At 52.8% G+C, this 22,436-nt stretch overlaps 1 protein-coding gene across 1 annotated transcript in view; it reads left to right on the forward strand.

Annotated features, from left to right (window-relative positions):
* The first annotated feature begins 1,952 nt into the window (after positions 1-1,952).
* Positions 1,953-22,436, forward strand: part of NOS1 (nitric oxide synthase 1) — a 182,141-nt gene continuing 161,657 nt past the window's right edge. Inside the window, exon 1 of the mRNA XM_040443771.1 lies at positions 1,953-2,260. The gene's annotated coding sequence lies outside the window, so the exon portion shown is untranslated. The remainder of the gene's footprint in view (positions 2,261-22,436) is intronic.

Raw genomic sequence — 22,436 nt, forward strand, 5'->3', positions numbered from 1 at the left:
CACAAGGCAGTCCGTTCCATGATTTCTCACTGCTTCTTAACAAAATATTCTCTTTACTAGTGACACATGCCACCCGGGGTCAGGGTGAAGTCACCTGAGCCCGGAGCCCCTCCCTTGCCATCCTGAAGCCCCAGTCTGTACCCTGGGCACCTGCCCCACGTCTGGCTCATGACGGCCCCATGGCTCACAACCCAGCCAGCTGCCTGCTGCCTTGTCACTTGACAAGCCAGGCAGGCTGAGTCATGGGCTCAGCTTCTCCCAACCCACATGGGGTCTGGGTCTGGGCCAGGGGGATGAGCTGCCTGCCAGGGTGTCCATAAGTCAGACCAAAAGGAGCCCATGAGCCTCACTGAAGATTAGACCTAGGAATGTTCTGGAATCCCACACTGCACCTCGGAGCTCCCCAAGGGGCAGACCCAGCAGACAGGCATGTTATTCTACCAGTGAGGAAATCAAGGCACACAGGGCAGGGGGGTATCCTATTATAATATATAATAATATTAATTATTACATGATAATAGTATAATAATCATAATTATATATTATATGTTATTATAATTGTAATCATTGTTATTGCTACACATGGTCATGGTTAATTGTTGGAACATGCCAGCTTCCTGTGTACCGGGACCTGTCCTCACGGCTCACTGCTACATGCCCAGTGCCCATAACAGTACCTGGCACATAGTAGGTATGTGAGTTCTTTTCCTGAGTAAGTGTGTGAACAACAATAACCACTTCTGTTTCTCAAGGATGTACGAGGAGTTACATATTGATTTGTGTGTTCTCTTAACTATTATCTGTCTCCGCCACCGGGGCACGGACTGACTCTGTTTTGCCCACCATTATGTCCCCAGCACGGTGACCCACACATAGTAGGTGCTCAATGAGTGGTGTTGAATGAAAAGATGGATGCTGGGTCATTCGTCGCTGATCCTCCCTCAGCCCAGGCAGGGAGGCAGGGCTCTTTAGCACGTTTCAGAGATGAGAAATTGAGACCCGGAGAACGGAAGTGACCTCTGAAGGTCATGTGGTTGATGAGGCACAGAACCAGGATTTGGACCCAGGTCTGTTACTACAGAGACTGTGTGTGCCCTTCACTGCTGGGTCTTTCAGCTCCGGGTGGTAATGGGAGAAAATACGGGGGGGGGGGGGTTCTGGGAAAGACTACTGAGGCAGAATCACCCCAGCATCCCCAGCCTTGCCCAGGGAGTCCCAGTCACAAAGCCCTGTCCACATGGTGTCCTATTTGGTGCTCCCAGCTCCCAGCTGCAGCAAAGCCCAGAGAGGTAGAGTAACTTGCTCAAATTCACACAGCAGGTTCGACACAGGTCTTCTGACTCTACATCCAATGTTCCTTCTCCTAAACCCCAGCTGTGACTCACTTGGAGCCCTCATATAAGCAGGGATACCTGTCGGTCAGGAGAGAAAGCTTGTTTCACGACTGGACTTGACTGTTCCGGGCAGCCCGGCCCAACACATCTGGTGACGGATCCAAATTCCATACTTGGCTGTGTGACCTTGAGAAGTGGCCTCCTCAATTACTTTATCTGGAAAATGGGGACCTACTTTACAGGTGGTGGTTAAAATCCCTGACTAGGTGTCTGTCCCGCTGTGTGACTTCGGGAAGAAGTTTAGCTTCTCTGAGCCTCAGCTCCTTCATCTACAAAGTGGAAGGAATTACCATAGGCCCACCTCCCACAGCACAATGTGGGCACCGTTCAGGGCCTGGCATGTAGTAAGTGTTCAATAAAAGATGGTCTGGGGGAGGGTCCGCGACGCCCACGGGTGTCCCTCCTGAGGAGCCAGCCGACAGGGCCTTGCCCCCAGCCAGCCAGGGGGGAAACCTGAGCCACCCTCCTCCTGGGCAGACGCTGTCACTGTCCCCGCTGCCTCTGAAATGAAAGAAAGGTCAGAGCCTAGGAAAGCAGGGCTGGAGTGTGCTACGGAGGCGGCCGGTGGGAGAGGAGGGGAGGGGTGGCCCGCAGCTGCCTGACTGCCCTGCTCTCCCCAGGGGAGGCCTGAACCGGCCAGGCCTGGGTGCCAGGGGGGCCCCCCTGCCCGGGGCTTGGCCTCCCTGCCGGGCAGAGCCGCCTCCCAGCCTGCCCCTGGGGAGGGGCCACCTGGTGTCAATTAAACCCCAGCCACTCGGCCGCACCACGCCAGGCGGCTGATTAGTGCCGCGGCCTCTCCAGATGGGGAGCACTGCCTGAGAGGGGGCGGCTGCCACCACGCGAGGGTGAGGCCTCTGCGGAGCGGGGTGAGTACCAGGCGGGGGCCCGGCCCCCCCTGGGGCAGGCGGGCGTGGCGAACCCAGCTTGGGCATCTCGGGAAGGGGGCTCCCCTTGTGGTTTGCTCTCCTGGGGCATTGCGGGGCCTCCCAGCATCCCTGACCTGCTCCGCTTCCGCCCTACCTGGAGGGTACCCAAGGGGACCAAATGCCAGCCCGGCGTCTCCCCCGGGCTATGCAGCTGCAGGGGTCAACCCCAGACCGTGGCTAAAGGGAACCTGACGGGGGAAGGAAGGATCAGTCGGCACAGATTGAGGCCTTAGGGTCCCAGCTGCCTCCTCGTCACCCCGTGTGGAGCTGGTTCCTTGCGCCGGCCTGTCTGGGCATCGAAGGCCGCGTTCCTCCGACTCGCCGGCTCGTGCTGTAGGGTGGCCCCATGCGCTTGGCTGGCCCGAGACCCCACAGGCAGCAGGCATGGGCAAGCGGCTGCGCCGCAAGCCGGAGTCGGGAGGAGGCCTCTGGCTTGCACGGCTGGGGGCCAAGTAGGGCCCCGGCCCAGGATCCAGATACTTCTGGGGACAGCATTGCAGCCTGCAGGCCAGGCAACTCTAAGGGGCCGGGCCACTTCCTGGTTCCACTGGGTTGGGGTGGGGTGGGGGTGCGGGGGGAGTCAATCCCAGCGGTGGCGAAGGATAGAGCAGCTGCCCGTCGGTGGCACAGAACGCGGGGTTAGGGAGGGACTCCCGTAACTCCAGGCAATGAGGGGACCCGTGACTTGTCTCTGGTTCTGCGCTGTGAACGCTGAGCCGCAGCTCCTGGCTAATCGGGCTTCTCTAATCCAAGGAAGGGGTCCCGTGTGACAGGTGGTGTTGTCTCTTGGTGGTGCCACAGGGCGGCGTGTGGCCACTGTGTGCTCGGGGCAGAGGCAAGGTGCGTTTGGATGGGATGGCAGAGGGGGGAGGCTGGGCAAGGCCGAGTGCACAGCCACATGCCTGTGCCCCCGGGGATGCACTGGGAAGATGAACAGACGAGATCACTCGTGTGGATCTCGGGAGCCTGTTCTGGACAGTGGCTCCCACGTGCAGACAGGGGAGGAAGGAAGGGTCACTGTAGAGAGCTCTGTGCCCAGCGGGGCGTGGCCACATGTCCCCATCAATGTGTGTGCGCCCGTGTGGTTATAAGGATGCCAACGCCGTGCCGATGAGGGCTCCTTGGTGGCATCCCTGGGTCACCGTGCTCCACTCCTTCCAGCACAGTCCATCTGGGGGGGTGAGTGTTCCCCAAGGGCATCCCCTCCAAGCTTACTGGCAAGCCAGCCAGTCAGTCTCCCGGGTGTGCCCGGGGGAAGGTAATAAATAGCTCTGTTTTCTAGACCCCATTCCACCCGGCTAAGGCCAAGCTGGGCTGGTGACTGGACTCGAGGACTCTGTCCCTGGAACCCATGTCTGTGACTCTGGGGCAAGTGGGGAGGTAGAGGGCAACCGCAGCTGAAGCCCAGTTATTACCCAGGGAAATACTGGATCTGGTTCATTTCCTCCATAAATATTCATCACCCGCCTCCTCGGTGCTGGGACTCGGTCTCAGAACTGAGAACAGGGCAGTGAACCTAGAATTCATTCATTCACTCCGAAACATTTATTGAAAGACACCTATCCTAGATGCTGAAATTACATGGCAGACAGAGCTCCAATTCACTCGTCCCTCTATGCCTGCATTCACCCCACGATTTTTATTGAGCACGCCCTGTGCACAACCTTTGTATAAGCCGCTGCAGATACACCAACAAATCTAGGCAATGAGAAACCATATTCTCTTCCAACTTCCCCTGCTGTCTAAGCACAGCGAGCCTGGATCTGGGAGAAAGCCAGATGCTTAAGAAGCAGAGGAACATTGGGGTTCCTTCTCTAGTCCTTTTGCAGCAAGGGACGAGGGCTCTATTTAGCCGTGCAGCTGCCACTTGGAATGTCCCCAGCGTCCTCCTGGGATTGGTGGCTTTCACTAGAGCCCCGTGGTCATGGCCATGATACATGGTGTTGGGTCCCTGGGAAATAGCTATGCCAGGACAGGATGAGCTTCACGCATATCCACAGTTTAGTTCCCTTGGCCGAAGGAGTTTGATTACTTTGGCAGTTAATTTCCAAGTATGCCCAAAGCACTGCCTGGGGAATTAAAAAATACTAGAAGGCACCTTTTAGTATTTTTCCAGGAGTCAGGCACTTGCTTAGCACATGACCCATCTTACTGAATTCTTGCCCGGCCCTCAGGTGGTAGCTCTGTGACTTTCCCATTTTACAGCTACGGAAACTGAGGCTAGGAGAGACTAAATTAACTGGCCCAGGGCCTTTCTGACTCCAAAGCCTATGCTTTTAACCTTAAACTAGAATCCTCAGGGACATAAGAGGATGTCTACACACAGAATTTGGATGGGGCAGCATGAAGGGCGTTGTGCCCCACTTCAAGAGGGTACGGGGGGTAGATAAGACATGCAGGATGGGGCGGCTGGGGGGCTCAGTCATTTGGGCATCCAGCTCTTGATTTCTGCTCAGGTCATGATCCCAGGGTGGTGGGATGGGAGCCCTGTACTGGGCTCTGCTCTGGGCATGGAGCCTGCTTAAGACTGTCTCTCAAAAGAGAGGAAGGAAGGAAGGAAGGGAGGAAGGGAGGGAGGGAGGGAGGAAGGAAGAGAAATGGAGGGAGGAAGGAAGGGAGGGAGGGAGGAAGAGAGAGAGAGAAAGAAAATGCAAGACAGCAGAGGGGCAAGGGGCTTCTCAGTCTTTGCAGCCACAGAGCGCTTTTGTCCAAACAAAACCTCATGGAAATAGGTCAAACAGAGCTATTCTGCATGAAACTCTGATCCCATGCCCTTGGGGGACCCCTGAGGACCCTCGGTGAACTTCTGAGGTGTGCAGACAGCTGGAAGGTGCTTTGGTATGAAGTCAAAGCCAGCCCGTGAACATGGCAGGTGAACATGGCAGGTGAGGATACCTGGCAGGTGATGGCAGAGGTGGCCTTGAGGGGTTGGGGGGGATATAAACAGGAATGGAGAAAAGCAGACAGTCACTCATTGAAATATTCACTCACTGGGGCGCCTGCGTGGCACAGGCAGTTAAGCATCTGACTTCAGCTCAGGTCATGACCTCGCGAGTTCGGGAGTTTGAGCTGAGCCCCACGTGGGGCTCTGCCCTGGTGGTGCGGAGGCTGCGTGGGATTCTCTCTCTCTCCCTCTCTCTGCCTTTTCCCCACTTGTGCTCTCACTGTTTCTCTCTCTCTCTCTCTTAAAACAAACAAATAAATAATCACTCATTTGACAAATGCTCACTAAGCTCCTACTATGTGCTCCATATCTAGGCACCAGGAATGGAGTGGTGCCCTCAGAAAACCAAGCTCCTCCCTTTGAACAAGAACTGATTCTCTGTACGGCCTGACTGAGGAGGCCCATGGATTGGAGCAGAAGCTTTGCACAGAGGGCAGGAGAAATGCCTCGTTCCTTCAATAAATGCCCATGAAGTTCCTGCCATCCTCTTGGCCTTGACACTGGGGTCTCAGTGATTGTCAGGCTGTCCCTGCCTGTCTCGGGTCAGGTTCTCTAGAAGTAGAGCCTGAGACATGACATCCTGTGCACGTGGGTTCTGGAAGGAGAGCTTTCTAGAAAGAGCGAGTGAGGAAAGCAGGAGAGGGCAGAAGGCGCTTAGCAAGGCTGGGATCTCAGCTGGTTCCCGCAAGGGATTCTAGAGCATGACTTGTGCCGCAGAGTTGATCCCGCCTCCTCTTGCCCGCCAGTCGCTGGTTCCGGTTGGGGTCAGCTGGGGTGAGGGGTGTCATAACCCCCCCGGCAAGTGAGTTTTTCTACGTAAGGCAACACTCCAGAAAAAAGGTCAGCGGCTGCCCAACGGGCACGTTGGCCTGGCCAAGGGGACCCAGACGAGGCATCAGACTGGTCTAGCTTGCTGCCCCTGAGTCGTTCCTGGCCCAGCATAGGAGCTGAGGACGATACAGAGGGCGTGTTGCCCCAGTGGAGAAGACAGAAGCCGAGGGAGCCCCGGACAGGGTGCCGGACCCAGTGTGGGCAGTCAGGCAAATGCAGCAGTGAAGAATTTGGGGCCCAGGTTCAACTCCTAGGACTGCCGCCTGCAGTCTTGTGACCTCGGGCCGGTCACTTCACTGCTGGAGCCCGCGTTTGCTCGGCTTTGGGATGTGGGGTTTATGTGAGAATCGCACAGCCCCGTTCCAGCACGTGGTGACCTACTGGGACCTGGCAGCGGGCGGCGCTGGCGTGCGGAGGGCGGGAGGGATTGCAGGGCACCCGCGTTCCTCGAGGAACCCCATCCTTTCCCGCAAACTCCGGAGGCACCTTGGGGGCCGTGGGAGATGAGCCAGAAACAGCTACCAGTGGCAGGTCCCGGATATCACCAGCGCTCTGGGTCCCTCAGGAGGCGGCGAAGGGAGGACGTGCGTGGATGGAGCAGAGTCGGCTCCGGAGGGGCCCGGGGCTTGACTGAGCGCTGGAGAGGGCAGGGCACTGGCACTGGCCCAGGCGCAGGCCCCCTTCTTCTCCCCATGCCGACTCCAGAGTCCAGAGCTGAGCAGACCATGTCCCTCCGTAGGGCTCATTCATCCGTTCGTTCATTCAACTGGCACTTTTTGAACACCCACTAAGCGCCACGCTCCGACGATGCATTCATGAACAAGGTAGAAAGGATCCCTACAGGGGCGCCTGGGTGGCTCCATCAGCTAAGCCTCCGACTTCGGCTCAGGTCATGATTTCACAGTTCGTTGGGGTCAGGCTCTGTGCTGACACCTCAGAGCCCGGAGCTGGCTTTGGATTCCGTGCCTCCCTTTCTTTCTCTCTGCCCCTCCCCTGCTCGCACTCTGTCTCTTTCTCTCTCAAAAATATATAAACATTTTTAGAAAATTAAAAACAAATACACAACAAAGACAGGATCATGAAGCTCGTGAAGCTCAAAGCTCACAGTGGGGGTCACCAAATGCCAAGGACAGGGGACAGAGAGAGGGACATTGCCCGGGAGACGACAGCATTGAGAGGTTTCTGGGCACCATGGGGCAGAGCCTGGGGGCGGGGCTGTGAGGATGTGGGCTCCGCTCGGGGAGTGGACGGAGCATAAGGCTCTACTTTGGAGCCGTGTTCAGCTGGGCAGAGGGGACGTGGGGCTCCAGTGGGGACTGTGTCCTTTGAAGAACGTGGGGTGTGTCTGAGGGCGTGTGCGTGTATCTGTGTGTGACTATGTATCTGCATCGTGTGTCCGTGTCTGTACCTGTGAACAAACGTGCGCACCTGTGAGTGTGTGCGTCAATGTCTACACCTGTGACCACATGCGTGTACCTGTGCGTCAGTGCGTTTTCATCAAAATCTGGATTTTTGGGGCTAGAAAGAGTCTTGAAGCTTATTCAGTACAACCTTCCCCCCCGGCCCCACTGCGCAAATAACAATCCTCCCTCCGTGTGCCCCACACCCTACAGCCTGCATGTTCGCATTCACTGTTCCCTGAGGCCCTCCCAGCAGCCCCGCGAAGATGGCTTCATCCCATTCCACAGGTGGGGAAACTGAGGCCGGGAGGCCCAGCGTGAGATGGCAGTGCCTCTAAGACACAGGACCTGGTCTTTGGCCAGATGTCAGCTCTGACCACTCATTGCTGTGTCTCCTCAAACCCAAGAGCTTATGCACATCACGAGACGCCTATTCAAAGCCCACGTGCATTCATTATATTATTTCTTTTCTCCTTTCATTCTATCACTTTCTTTTTTTATCCGATTTCTCCCCAGGGTTCCACTTCCCTTCCACTTCACGAAGAATAAATGAGACTGTAACTTTACCGTCCCTCGCCCCACCCCCCTCCCCCCTTGCCAAATGCATTTTGAAAAATCACTTTTCCATTAAGAGGGAACTTCTCATAAAAATGTTTAAATCAAAGTAGAGTTTGTTATTCAAGAAAATACGGTTAGGAAAAAAAAATTGGTTTGCAATGCTCCCCATGATTCCCCGAGAACAGTGCATTATAAAGAGACACTTAATGCTTACAAAGAAAAACAAACGATCTCAAATAAGACCAAATATTTTCACAGAGTCAAGCCCCAAAGCAGAAAAAACAAATTTAGTCTTAAGCAAGCTGGCAGTTACTGTTAGCCAGCAATTCGCACAGATTCAGGGGAATCTCCTCTCTCTCTCTCTCTCTCTCTCTCTCCCTCCCTCTCCCCCTCCCCCCCCTTCCCATCCCTCACTGGCTCCTGACTATGTCTTCCACTCTGCCTTGCTGCTGTCACTCTTGTAACAATGGCAGCCCTTCGTGTTGTCACTGACACCCTCCGTATCCTGACCTCATTGGTCCTCCCACCTGCTCCATGAAGTGGGCAAGGCTGGGATGATCCTTTGTCCTCATTAACATATTGGGAGCCCGAGGCTCAGGGAGACATTACAACTTGTCCCTGGTCACACAGAGCTGGGCCTTACCCCCATGGTGTGTTTTCCAGTCCAGAATGTTCCTCCCCGAGGCATCACAGAGCCTCCCGTGTCTCCTTCCCAGGCGCCACACCTTTATGTCAATTTTCCTTCTATTTTCTTGACTGGGATATAAGATATGGAGACAGGAACATCAGGAGAGGGTATTTATTTTTTATGGTTTTTAATGTTTATTTATTTTGAGAGAGAGAGTGCGCAAGCAGGGAAGGGGCAAACGGAGAGGGAGAAAGAGAATCCCAAGCAAGCTCCACGCTGTCGGCACAGAGCCTGATGCGGGGCTTGAACTCATGGACTGTGAGATCATGACCTGAGCCAAAACCAGAGTCAGATGTGTAAGTGACAGAGCCACCCAGGCGCCCCGGGGGAGGGTATTTTTATACCTTTAGATATCGCTTCCCCAAGCCCCATGAAGGAAGAGTAATAGTAGTATTCGAAGTGGTTACCATTTATCAGGCCCTGACCAGTGTTTAGGCGCTGGTGTGAGCCCCTAAAACACCCCGGCCTTACCTACCATTGCTGGAAACTGGCACAAGCTAGTTGAAGAATATTAAATTGACCTGGTAGCTGGTGTGGAGAGCCTGTCCATGGTGACCAGCAGGGTACTGGGATGAGGCTAAGCTTTCGGAATATTAACTCTAAGTGGGCAATAGTTTTTGAGCCACGGGGATGGTCTGCAAAACGGTATGTGGCTCTGTGTCTTTCAAACATAGAATACTTTTTTTTAAAACTTTTTTAATGTTTATTTTTGAGGGGGGGGAGTACGGGGGAGGAGCAGAGAGAGAGGGAGACACAGAATCCGAAGCAGGTTCCAGGCTCCGAGCTGTCAACACAGAGCGATGTGGGGCTCGAACCCACGAACTTTGAGATCATGACCTGAGCCAAAGTCGGACCCTTAACCGACTGAGCCACCCAGGCGCCCCAAACATAGAATACTTTTAAAGGGCACATGTTCTCTCAGATGCTTCCCTCTCAACATTACCATAAAATATTTTTCTTATGATGCTGCTTAAAAGATGCTGCTTCATCACCCTAATAATGCGATGACCCCAAAACAAATCCACAAATTAAACGTGATCACAATTGCAAAACAAATCCAATTTGAATTCAAAGCCTGTATGCAATGGGCAGAGTGATGTTTTGCTCACCATGTGAGCGCAGGACAGGCCGCCCAGAGGGCTTTTTGAATATCCCCCCACCCCGGCCTGGAGTGGGTTCTCCACTGACTCAATTTTCTGCCATTTCTCCCCCCGCCACCCCCCTGCCCCATACACTGCTGTGGAGCCTCTGTTTGTACAGCGTGGCAATTCTGGCCTCATTTCTGCATTACATCCACAGCCTTTCCTTATTATTGTGCTGGGATTAAAGCAGGGCAGCTCAGCCCAGTGGCCATCATAACAGAACAGTCACTGGAACCACGTGGCAATCCTCAGCGATAAGATGGTTATCAGGGAATCCGGGAAAGGCCGATGATCATGTCCTACAGATGGCCACACAGTTACAACTCTTAAAACACGAGCATAGTGGTATGTGACCCCACCCCCACCCCAGAGGACCCCAATTTCAGGCACTCAGGTGCAGGTGCATCTAGCAGTCACAGGGTAGCATGCATCAAAGTTGGGGGCCTAATTAGGAGGCTATGGTGGCATTAAGGTGTCATACCAGGAGGACTCCGGAGGCTAACACAGGAAGGCAGATTTGAACAATGAGCTAATGGAAGGTGGGCGGGATGTGAGCCTTGATGGTGATGCCCAGGGAACTGGCACGGGTTCCCTGAGCTTTCCAGAGCCCTAGGGAGCCACGAGGGACGAGGAAGGAATCAGCAGGCAGCTGGGCAAGGGCAAACCTCAGCTGGGTTGTTTCCAAGCACGCTGGGATCCTGGGCTTGGCTGCACTTGATTGATCTGATCCTTGATTTCTTTATCGGTTACATGCAAACAAGACTTTCCTTTATACCCGGCAGCATAGGGGAGCACTTAAGGGCGCAAGCTGGGGAGTCCTGCGGACCACAGTCTGAATTCTACCCTATGACTTACCACCTATGGGGCTTCAGGCTAGTCCATAAATATGGCTGGGGATGTGTAACCCAGACCGTAAAAGGGAAATCGCATTCGTACCTTCCTACAGCTGTTGTCATGGTTGATCTCAATAATATTTGCCAAGGGCTCGGGACGGCGTCTGGACCCCGTGAGCTCAGGAGAGTATAGGCTGCTGATGTTTTTACCATGATTGTACCATTGTGCTATCACCAGAATGCCTTCATGCACCTGTTACCCACCTCTCCGTTGGTCTGGGTCCTAGCTTCTCTCAACATATGGATCCTGCTCTCTGTCTCCAAAACTTTATCAAACCCGAACCCCCCCCCCTTCCCGCTCACCACACCCAAGCTGTTCTTTCACTAAAGCAGGTTCTCAACCTGTTTCATGCCATACACCCTTTGGCAGTCTGGTGAAGCCTACAGAGAGCCCTTCTCAGAGGAAATGTCTTTTAGTGCAAAACAAAATGAAACCAAAAAACAAAAAGCGCACAGGATTGCCAAGGAACCAATTACAGTAAAACCTTGGATCGCGAGTAACTTGTGCTGCAAATGTTCTGCAAAGCGAGCAAACATTTCTAATAAATTTTAAATTTTTTTATTTTTTTAAGTTTATTTATTTGAGAGAGAGAGAGTGAGCAGGGGAGGGAGAGAGAGAGAGAGAGAGAGAGAGAGAGAGAGAGAGACAGAGAGAATCCCAAGCAGGCACCAGCCACACTGTCAGCACAGAGCCTGATACGGGGGCCCGAACCCTGTGAACCATGAGACCATGACCTGAGCTGAAGCCAAGAGTCGGACGCTTAACAGACTGAACCACTCAGGCGCCCCTCTATAAATTTTAACTTGATAAGTGAGCGATGTCTCTCAATCCGAGTCGTCTGTAATGCCAGACATCACATGATCACAACTGAGCCAATGGTTCTTGAAATTTGCTTTGATATACAAGCGCTTTGGGTTACAAGCATGTTCCCAGAACGAATTCTGTTCGCAACCCAAGGTTTTATTGTATATTGAAATACCGTTGTCAAAAAGGTACGTTAAAGAAACAAATGTGATAGGTGCTTCTCCGTTGAATCGTTAACAAGAGAAGCTGTGAGTCCAACAAAGACTCTTATTCTGAAGTAGTGATGAGTGTAAGTATCTCGAGATGATCTGCAACGATTCTAAGGTGACAGGAAATCCAATGATTTTCATTGGTGATAAAGTCACAGGTCTGGTAAGACCACTGTGGCTTTTTGTCTATGTTTGTAATGAAAGCAAGTGCTGAATTTCAGTTAGGGGACAGTAAAATTAGGATGGGATTATTTTTCCCACCCAAGTTCATAGCCTCCCTGAATCGTCTCCATAGACCCCCTTGCTCCAAATACAGCCGTGTTAACTGTCTGTGCCAATGCATTTGGCTTTTGACCGCTGAGTTTGTTAAGCTGTGACTTATCTCTATTCAAATGTTCAAAATATTTTATCTAAGCACACGCGCGTGGCTAAAAAATAATTAAGTAGGGGCACCTGGGTGGCTCAGTCAGGTAAGCGTCTGACTTCAGCTCAGGTCATGGGCTCATGGTTCGTGGGTTCAAGCCCCACGTGGGGCTCTGTGCCGACACTTCAGACTCGGAGCCTGCTTCGGATTCTGTGTCTCCCTCTCTCTCTGCCCCTCCCTCACTTGCACTCTGTCTCTGTCTCTCAAAATAAATAAACATTAAAAGAAATAATTGAGTAAAAGAGAAAGCCTTACATTAAGAAGCAGATGTCCACCCCACCCCCTCCTACTGAATCTGCTTCCCAGGAGTGACTGTTCTTATGTTTCCTGGCTGTCCCCTCTGTGGTTAACTACAAATCTCTGAAAACGGTGCTTACATTTGTTATTTACTGGTTTGCAGACCTTAGACCTTATCCATTGACATTTCCCGCCCTGTCCTCCTAATATAGGTGTGCCATTATTTTTAGGTTCACACTAGTTACTTTGGCAACTTTAAGAAATGCCTTCACTCTCTTACTTCGTATTCCATCAACTACAGGCAGTGTATCTTGACTCCACACTACTTCAGATGAGATGCTGGTGTTCTGCCTTACTTTCGCCTCCCCTTTTCCCTGCATTGGCATCATTGATAACCCGCTGTCTTTAATATTAGGTCCTGCAAGGATCTGGTTTGATTTCTCCTGTATCCCGGCACAGTACGTGGGACACAGTGGGGGGGCAGTAAGTCTGTGTCCTGTGCGCTGCCTCTCGGCTGTCTTATGTACCCCCTAACCTGGTTGCCTGCTTGGGCAATGAGCCCCAGCCAACGCCATGACCAGGGAATGGAGCAGGACTAATGCTAGGCAAGCTTCTCCCTCCCGATTGGCCAAAGGACATCATTGCCCATAATTATGCACTACAGGAATCCTCTCCTGGTCTTGGGTCTGAATTTCCCGCTAGAGCTTCAAGGAGGCTTCTTCAGGGAGAATATTAATGACTGTCTGAATCATTAGCATCCCTCCTGCCAGCATCACTAGGTTTTCAGCCAGGCAGAAAATGGCTCTGGGAAAGGAGACAGCAAGACCAAATTTCAGAAGGAAGAAGCCTTTTCAGGATCGTTTCCAAGTATGACAACTTGCCTCCCACATAGTGTTCCTGTTCAAGAAGGGAATCTATTTCCTGTGAGAAAGACCTTTCTAGAGCCTGCTCTCTTCACTCAGGCCTCTCTAACATGCATCCAAGGCTTCCCAGTCTCTTGGCACAAAGTCCAAACTCAAACTCAGCCTGAGGCTGTGGACTCCAGCCAGCCCTCTCATTCCTTCCAGCTTCACTACCTATGATCTGGCCAGACGGAGCCCCTCACAGTTCCCCAGGCCAGCACTTTCTCTTGCCTTTACCTGTGAACATGTGGTTCCTTCTGCCTGGAAGGCCCTTGTCCCCACACAGCGACCCCTCCTGGGCCTTCCTGCCTCAGCTGAGATGTCACCTCTGCCAACAAGTTTGTCTGATCCTCCCCGGTCTTGTGCTCTCCCACAGCCCCTCTATGCATCCCTATCGTAACTCATATCCTACCGAATCAAGATTGCCTATTTGCTCGTTTGCCTCCCCCTCTAGAATATAAATCCCTTGAAGGTGGAATCCATATGTCATTTACTGTCAGGTCACAACAGTGCCTAGCACAGTGCCTGTAAGGTAGAAAGTGTCCACTGCATATGTTTGTGATAGGCTATGAGTGGATAGATGTTCTAACAGATGTGCAAATGGGTAGATGAATAGATAGATGGATGGAGGAATAGATGGACAGAGAGATGAATGTTTGGATGGATATCTGGATGGATGGATGGAAGGATGGATGGATGGATGGATGGATGGATGGATGGATGGATATATGGATGGATGGATATTTGGATGGATGGATGGATGGATGGATGGATGGATGGATGGATGGATATATGGTTGGATGGATGGATGGATGAATGGATATGCAAGTGAGTGAAAAGGTTAGTGGTTGGAATGGTAGACATTAGATGACCTTTTGGTCCCTGATAAAGATGTATATAATAAGAAATGCCACAGGGAACAAACTTCACATTTCTGTCATCCTACACTCTGTCATCGATGGAGATATCAAAGCATGTGCCCTATTGATTGACCCTATTTCATGTAGCCCTGAGTTTAAGTTCATGTTCCAACTTTCCCCAGCTCTGCCAGTAATACATGAGGGATATTTCATTCAAAAACGTCTCTTGGGGCGCGTGGGTGGCTCCGTCAACTGGGCGTCCAACTTCAGCTCAGGTCATGATTTCGCAGTTTGTGAGTTCGAGCCCCGCGTCAGGCTCTGTGCTGACAGCTCAGAGCCTGGACCTTGCTTCAGATTCTGTGTCTCCCTCTCTCTGCCCCTCCCCTGCTCATGCTCTGTCTCTCTCAAAAATAAACAAACAAAAAATTAAAAAAAAAAAAGTCTCTCACCCTGGGATGCCTGTAAGCATCCAACTCTTGACATTGGCTCAGTTGGTGATCTCGCAGTTGTGGGATCAAGCCCCACGTGGAGCTCCCCAGTGGGCATGGAACCTGCTTGGAATTCTCCAGTAGGAGAATAGGACATAGATGGAGAAAGAAGTGAGGGTGTCCCTGATAGGAGAAGGCACAAGAAAAAGGTAATACTCTCTCATGTGAAATAGGTGCTATTAGCTTCACTGTAGAAATGTAGAAAGTGAGGCACAGAGGGGTTCACAGAATAATTCAAGGTCACGTAGCTGATAAATGGCAGAGTCAGAATTCTCCCTGCTTCCAGGACCCAGGCTTTTAACAACTGCATGGCCTCTGGCACGGCATGCCGCGAGCACGAGAGAGGGACCCAGAGTGGTCTAAGCCGGGTGCCAGGTACTTTCTGGAGAAGAGGTGGATGCTTCACTCAGGGCTGTGGATTCTCTGTGGACCTGAAGGGAGGTCGTTCACAGAATTGGAGAGGGGCTGTCCCGTGGTCCCTGATATGTCAGTGGTAAACTCCGTGGGGTGAAGCTCGAGCTGAGATCTGACCAGGGGCAGGGCATGCACTTCCCGGCTAGGGTACCTTGCTCCATTTCCCAGAGGGAGCTCAGTGCCGATGATGGAGCCCAGCTTGGCATCAGAGAGGCCTGTGCCAGCCGTGGGACAGGCAAGAGACCAAGGCCAGTGTCTATCCCCCAGTTTGAGCACCTGGAACCTCTGTTTCCTCAACTGGAAAGTGAGAGTGATAGGGTCTACTTTACCCAGTTGTTAGTACAGGGATGATGTTATATCAGCCTGGCACATAGTAGGGCTTGGTAAACGGTGGGTCCCTTCTCCGCTCCCTTAGGCACAAGCAACCTGCTCAGACCATTTCCAGAAATGATCCCTTGGGAGACATAGAACCCCTTTGAGAATCTGATAACAGCCAGAAACTTTCTCAAAGAAAAAAAAAATGTATCTGCACCTTGAATTGAGTATACCTTTTTAAGAGGCTTGCACACCAGTGCAGATGCAAGGTCAGACCTTCTGGTCTTAGGGCCAAGGTGTAAGTCATATAATTGCTCACATTAGCATTTTGGTGATTTTGGATTTTGGAAACCCAAGGGACCACAGATGATCCAGTTTGAAAGTCTCTCTATGGATAAGCAAGAAAATGCTCTAAAGGGTCTGTGAATTGATAAAAACAACCACCACCACCCTTGCTTGGACATTTTCCGTGTTCTGAGCATTGCACGTAGCCTCTGATATGTATTAGCATTTCTTTTTTTTAAGTTTATTTATTTTGAGAGAGAGAGAGAGAGAGAGAGAGAGAATCCTAAGCCGGCTCTGGGAGCACAGAGCTCGGAGCCCCATGCAGGGCTTGATCTCATGGCTCTGAGATCATGACCTGAGCCGAACGCAGGAGTCAGGACACTTAACTGACCCAGCCACCCAGGCGCCCTGTGTACTTCTGACAGTTGTGTCTCTAACGAGAGAGGATTAACGTGACTGAAGGCCACTTGTGGCTCATAAAGATCAATGTAGTGGGACAGTGCTCTTGTAGGACCCGAGCTCACGGGGCTAGATCGGAAGCAGAGGGAATGCGGTGCGAACCCCCACTCCTCTAGTAAGACCTCAGGGGTGGCCAAAATGAGCCTCCCTGAAGTGGGCTGTGCTCCCTGCCTCGGGACACGCTGTGTGGACCGCACACTGACCTGAGGCTCCCTCAGCCCCTTGCTGCCAAAGCTCTCGGAGGTTCCCAGGCCGGCAATACATGGCCTGCTCTTTTAGCAGGGGCAGAGAACAGCGGACAACATTTTAGTGACAGCACAAGGACACCCTTGAATCATTCCTCGAATTCTGAGACTGGCTGGTAACAGGAGAAAGCCATCGGAAATCGGTGGTCCAGGGTCCTCGTCTCCTGGGAGGGATGCTGGAGTGGCTTTTTCTCCCCCGTGACTTTGACAGGCCGAGAGGTGCCGGCTGACAGCCTGATGGCGGTGTCCTCCCACACGCAAGGCTGAAAGACACACCCAAGTGGGCGGCTTCAGCCCCTGAATGGGCTCAGCCACCATCCACGGCGGCTGCGACTGAACAACCAGATCGTGTCAGTTAGAGCCGTGGCCGGTGGACGCGTTGGCTCCCTCTGTCACCTCCGCCCACGAGATGTGGGAGATGCATCACAGCAGAAAGGAAGAAAGAGGCTGCCTGGAGGAAAGAGACTGTTCCAAGTCTCGGCCTTGTCAGGGCTGGACGTGCTGGGGGCCCCCAAGCATATTATTGACACTTCTGGGCGCCGTGGCCCCGCTTTTGAAATGTGAGGGGCCGTATCTCTTTTGGGATTGGGCTGCGGGCTATTGACCGTCTTGAAGAAGAGGTATACTAGTTTGCTACGACCGCCACGGACTGGGAGGCATAAACCACATAATTCTACCATCTCACAGTTCCGGAGGCTGGAAGTCCAAGATCAAGGTGCTGGCAAGGGGCCGTCCTTCCAAGGGCTGTGGGAAAGAATCTGCCCCCCACCCCTTTCCTGGTTCTGGTGGCCTCGGGCGTTCCTGGACCTAGAAGCGGCTAAGGCCCTAACTCCCCTGTGCATCATCTTTCTCTGTGTGCGTCTCGCTCTTCGCATGTGCTCTGTTTGAAGGACACCAGTCATATCGCACTGACCCCCGCACCCCGGTTGGACCTCTTAACTAACTACATCTGCAATGATTTTATTTCCAAACAAAGTCACGTTATCAGTTACAGGGGTGAGGACTTCAGCGCCTGAATCAGAGGCCGGGGGGAGCACCACTCAGCCCACGAGACGGGACTGCATCGCAACTTAGGAAGAATGGTTTGAAAGCAGTGATCCCTTCTGTAAGTGGTCAACGGCGAAGAGGAGGAGAAGGGAGAGGGCACGTGGTTCCGAATGAGTGTCCCAGACCCAAGTGTAAAGGACACACGCCTGTCACCAGAACTGGGTTGCTGGTTCTTCCCCTCCCTGCCTCCCCCCCCCCACTCCTCCTCCCCTCCCTCGTGCTGTCCCTTGTCCAGATAAGTGAAGAGTACGCAGGCGGGCAAGCTGCTGGGGGTTTGGAAAAGAAACAGTGTTCAATGCATTTTGCCTTCTTAAGCGAGAGGATTCAGAAACTTCCCCCCACCTTTGCGCTCTCATACTTTAGAATCCCTAGAGGGTCGGCTCATAAACTTGAGCGTAAATCTGACCCCCCCCACCAAGGACCAGGCTAAAAAAAGAAAAAGGAGATTCCCAGGCCCCACTTCCAGAGATTCTAACCAGGGCTGGCTCTACGAGTTGTGGGGCTCAGAAATTAATGAGCATTTCAAGATGGCGGCAGAGAATCTCAGCGGAAGCCTGGGGCCCTGCTGAGTGTGAGGTTCTGTGTGGCTGTCCAGGTTGCTTGGTCAGGAGTCTGACTCAGAAAGGCTGGGGTGGGGCCCTGGAATCTGCATTTTACCAGGTCCTTGTGTGATTGTGGTGCCAGTGGCTGCAGACCATCCTCAGAGACACCTGGCCCAGAGCGGGAGCCACGGGAGATTCTGGACATGCAGATTTGGGCCGCAGCTGCCTGACCGTCCCACTCCTCACCAATCTCTTAAAGGTGGTCTGGAAAGATGTCAGAGCAACTTGCAGAGTCCTGAAGGCTGGCTGCCTTGTGGAAGAAGGTCCTTGCTCCCACACTCCCTGGCAGCAGTTGGAGAAGAGGTAACCTCTAGGGCTTGGCCCGCCTGCCTGTCCCACCTCTGGAGAGGACTTTGGCAGAGTCCAAAGGACAAATGTTTGGGTCCTGGGCTCTCAGCCCCTCGTGACTCTCAGCCCCGACCCAGTTTGTGGGTGGCTTTGGCCGAGCCTCACCCCAAAGGGATGTTCGGGAGTCTGGGCTTGACTGTGCAATGTAACTAACTTCCCTGGGCTAGACAGAAGGCAACAGCTGGAACCCCCCACGAAGTCAGGGCGAGCAGTGTTTCAGTGGCAGGTGGCCTCCCCAGCACCATGTTTAAGGGACCCACACCAGAGAGCTCCAAAGACAATGCTCCCTGGGATTTCAAGAGAAGCAGTGCCTGAGACAAGGGTCTGACATTGCCTTTGCCTCCTCTCTCTAAGCCTGGGACTGGGGTCAGCTCTACCCCAGCGCCCGGCATGTTGAGGGGGTGAATAATTGGTTCACATGCAACACGAAAGAATAAAGAAAAAGTAAAGGCGGACGCTCATGTGATCTTAACCTTCCAGTGCTAAAAGTAGCCAGCGTGTCCTCACCTCGTACCAAAAGATGAGGGGCTTTTCTCAGGTCTATGACCCCTGGGATCCTGCAGTCTAGTCGGTGATTTTAGATTCTGTAGGAAAATACTACGTTCTGTAGAATGAGGCAGTGTCATCAGTACTGAGGGGTCAGGAAGGGAGAGGGGGGAACCCATCGTCAGGGGGGTGAACTGGACCCATCATCGGGGAGGGGGGGGGGATCGTCAGTGGGGGGTGGGGAGGAGTGGGTTCCTGCAGAAGGTGGGGGTCGATTTGGGCACCTCCAGCCACAACCCACTACAGTAGTGAATCTATGGGGTTCAGTATCCAGTTGGATGCTTTTATTCCCATTCCTATCTTTACCTCTTGCTGAGAGTTAAACAGAGTCCCCCAAAAAAGATATATCCAAGTCGTAGCTCCCCCATACCTGTGAATGGGACCTTATTTGGAAATAGGGTCTTTGCCAACGTGATCACGTTAAGGACTTCTTGATGAGGTCACCCTGGCTTTAGGGTGGGCCCAAGTCTAATGATGGGGGTCCTTCGTGGAGGAAGGAAGCCAGGGAATACCAAGGATCACTAGCAACACCAAGAGGGTGAGAGTACCTAGCTAGGACCGCCCCTCCCCCTTTCCCATACAATTGTTGCAACTTCCTGTGACTCTGTAATTATTTCAAAACAAAAAGTTTGTTAAAAGAAAAAAATAAGAAAATAAATGTGATCTGCAAGAAAGAAGAAGAAACTGAGAGGCAGTCCTCTAGAAGCTTGAGAGGACATGTGGCCCTGCAGGTACCTTGACTAAGGATTTCCAGCTTCCAGAGCTATAGGACAATAAGTGGCTGTTATTTTAAGCCTTGTTACAGCAGCTGCAGGAAACCAGCACAGGTGTAACAGACACAGGCCTGCCTGGCTGGATTTGACACATAGTAAGTGCTCAATAAATAAGTGTTGGTTTCAAGGAGTTGCTTTTCCTTACACAGACTTTTAAACTTTCTACCACGGATCTGGAGGTCAGCATAACTCAGACATTCCTCAGGGATGCAGGGCACAAGACTGCATTTGAAAAAGGGGGGTTGTTGTTACATTTGAAAGGCACCTTATCGAATAGCGTGGTTGCCCAAAATGTGGTCCACCTGAGAGCTGGTTAGAAATATAGCACTCGCGATTAGAGTCAACAGGACTGTATTATAAACTTCAAAGTTGCTAAGAGACAAGATCCTGATTGTTCCCACCACAAAAAAGAGATAATAATTATGTGACGTCATAGAGGTGTTGACTAATCGTAGGGCGATATATGAATGCGTCGCATCAATGCATCGCGTACCTTAAACTTACACAGGGTTGCATGTCAATTACAGTTCAATGGTCATAAATAAATACGAAAGAACTGCAGAATTTCAGGCTCTGCCCCAGTTGTGCAGAATCAGAATCAACAGTTCAGCAAGCGGGCCCCCCCCCCCAGGTGACCCATGTGTACATCAGAATTCAAGGAACCTCAGCCAGGGCACTTTTGCCCCACTCCCAATTCGTGTTTTTTGTCTTTTTTTTTTTTTTTAAACAGAAGTTACTTTAATTTTTAAGAAGCAGGGCAGATTTCTTATGTTAATAAAAATTGGTGGAAGCAAATCTCATAATAGAGTTGAAAGACAAAACGTATTAAAAATCCCAGTTTACAGTGGTTTTTTCAAAAATACTTTTTTAAAAAGTTAGGTATAACTTCTACCATTTCTGGAAATAAAGATCCATCACCCCTAGAATCTAGAGTCCAGATAAATATACATCAACAGTGTGACATGGGCTGAGTGCAGGGGCCAGAAGCTCTGAGAGGTGGGAGCCTACCTGGGGTAGATCTCTTGCGGACCCCAGGCAGGGGCCCCTGAGGACTCTCCTGCGTGGCTGCTGGGGCCTGGAGCCAGAGTCCCAGAGGGCCAGCTGCACTGGGCGACTGGGCAGCCGCTGGTCCCCACTGCCCACTGGATGCCCACAGAGCGAGGCAAGGTGATAGGGGCTGGGTTCACCACCAGACTCCTCACGCGGCCGCGGTAGGCTGGAGATCAAGGGCGCACCTGGGTGAGAGTCCCAGCCCGTGTGTCTGTGGGCTCGGGCAGGTCCCTGAGGTGTAGACGCGCTACAGCATCCACTGAGGCTGCCGGCGCGGGGCCCGGGGTGTGGATGCCCTGTGTATCCACCTCCAGCTGGAGCACGTTCTCACCCTTGGTCACTGCCAGGCAGGGCCACTGCCTGTCACACAGGGCACGTCACCCACGTGAGGAGCGGGTGCACCATGATCTTCCCGCAGCAAGACGTTCTTCTCCGACACCTGCAGCTGCAGGCAGGAGGGGGTGGGGGGCCCCCGGCCCCGGCCCAGACGTAAGATGAGGCCAGTAGCCGTCTGAGGCCACACCTCCAGCTCAGGCGTGCATCGCAGAGCGGCCCCCAGGCTGTCTAGAATGACAACTCCCCCCTGCCTGCGAAGAACAGGCCCTTCTCCAGGGGACCTGAGAAGCATGGTGTGACCCCCACCACCCACGTGAGGGTGCCCAGGGGCCACCTGTCCAGCCTCAGTCTCCTCGCACAGCCACTGATCCCAGAATCGCCCATGGCCGCCAGGATCCTGGCGCTGAAGCCGCCGACAGGGAGGCCCCCCACAAAGAGAGTCTGGGCCCAGGGGCTCCCTGTCCCCTGGTGCTGCTGGCCAGGCCCCTCCTGGCCCTGGGCCCAGACCCCGTCTGTCCCCAGCTGGATCCCATCACAAGGGCACCATGTGCCACCGACCAGCCCACGATGGCAGCTGGGCCTTCTGAGTGACAAAGGGTCTGTGGTCCGGGAGGAGAGCCAGGTGGCCATGAGGATGCCCCACTCCCATTTTTTCTTAAGTGGGCTCGTGCCTCTCAACAATCTTTTCCTATTTCCGGAGCCCCTAACGCTTCATCTATAAAATGGGACCAAGACTGCTGAACTCATTGGGCTGTTCTGAAGACTGAAGATCAAATGGAACAAGTCCTGGACTGGACATGCTGTCCCCTGCCTGGTCCTCCCCCTGTCCCTCTTGTGGACATCATTGTCCCAGCATCTGCAAAAAAAAACAAAAACAAAAACAAAAAAAACACTGGCTTTTTCTCCCTTCCAGGGCAGTTCTTGAGGGAGGTCCTTCCATGCAGGCACAGAAGAAATCACAGTGTCCGTGCGATGGGGTCCAGCCTCACGGCCAGGGCAACCTTGGCCGCCAGTCGTGGCTTTCTCCCCCCTGCTCTGCCACTGCTGCTATATGTCCCCATGGCTGAGATTAGTCCCTGGGGCTGAGTCAGGTGATCCCGAACCCCAGATCAGGGCTGCAGCTTGATAACAAGGGCCAGACTTTTCTTCCAATGAGAATCCCAGCAGCTTTCATGGGACGGATCTGAAGGTGGAGTCCGCAGAGGGAGGGAGAGAGAGGGGAAAGTGCTCCAGGTGGAGGAAGCAGCATGTGCAAAGTCCCTGCGGTGAGGAAGAGGGAGGGGCAACCAACCACAGAACTGAAGGCAGCCAGGTG

Source organism: Herpailurus yagouaroundi, unplaced genomic scaffold (assembly GCF_014898765.1).
Source record: "Herpailurus yagouaroundi ecotype Mexico unplaced genomic scaffold, PumYag 191, whole genome shotgun sequence".
NCBI lineage: Eukaryota > Metazoa > Chordata > Mammalia > Carnivora > Felidae > Herpailurus > Herpailurus yagouaroundi.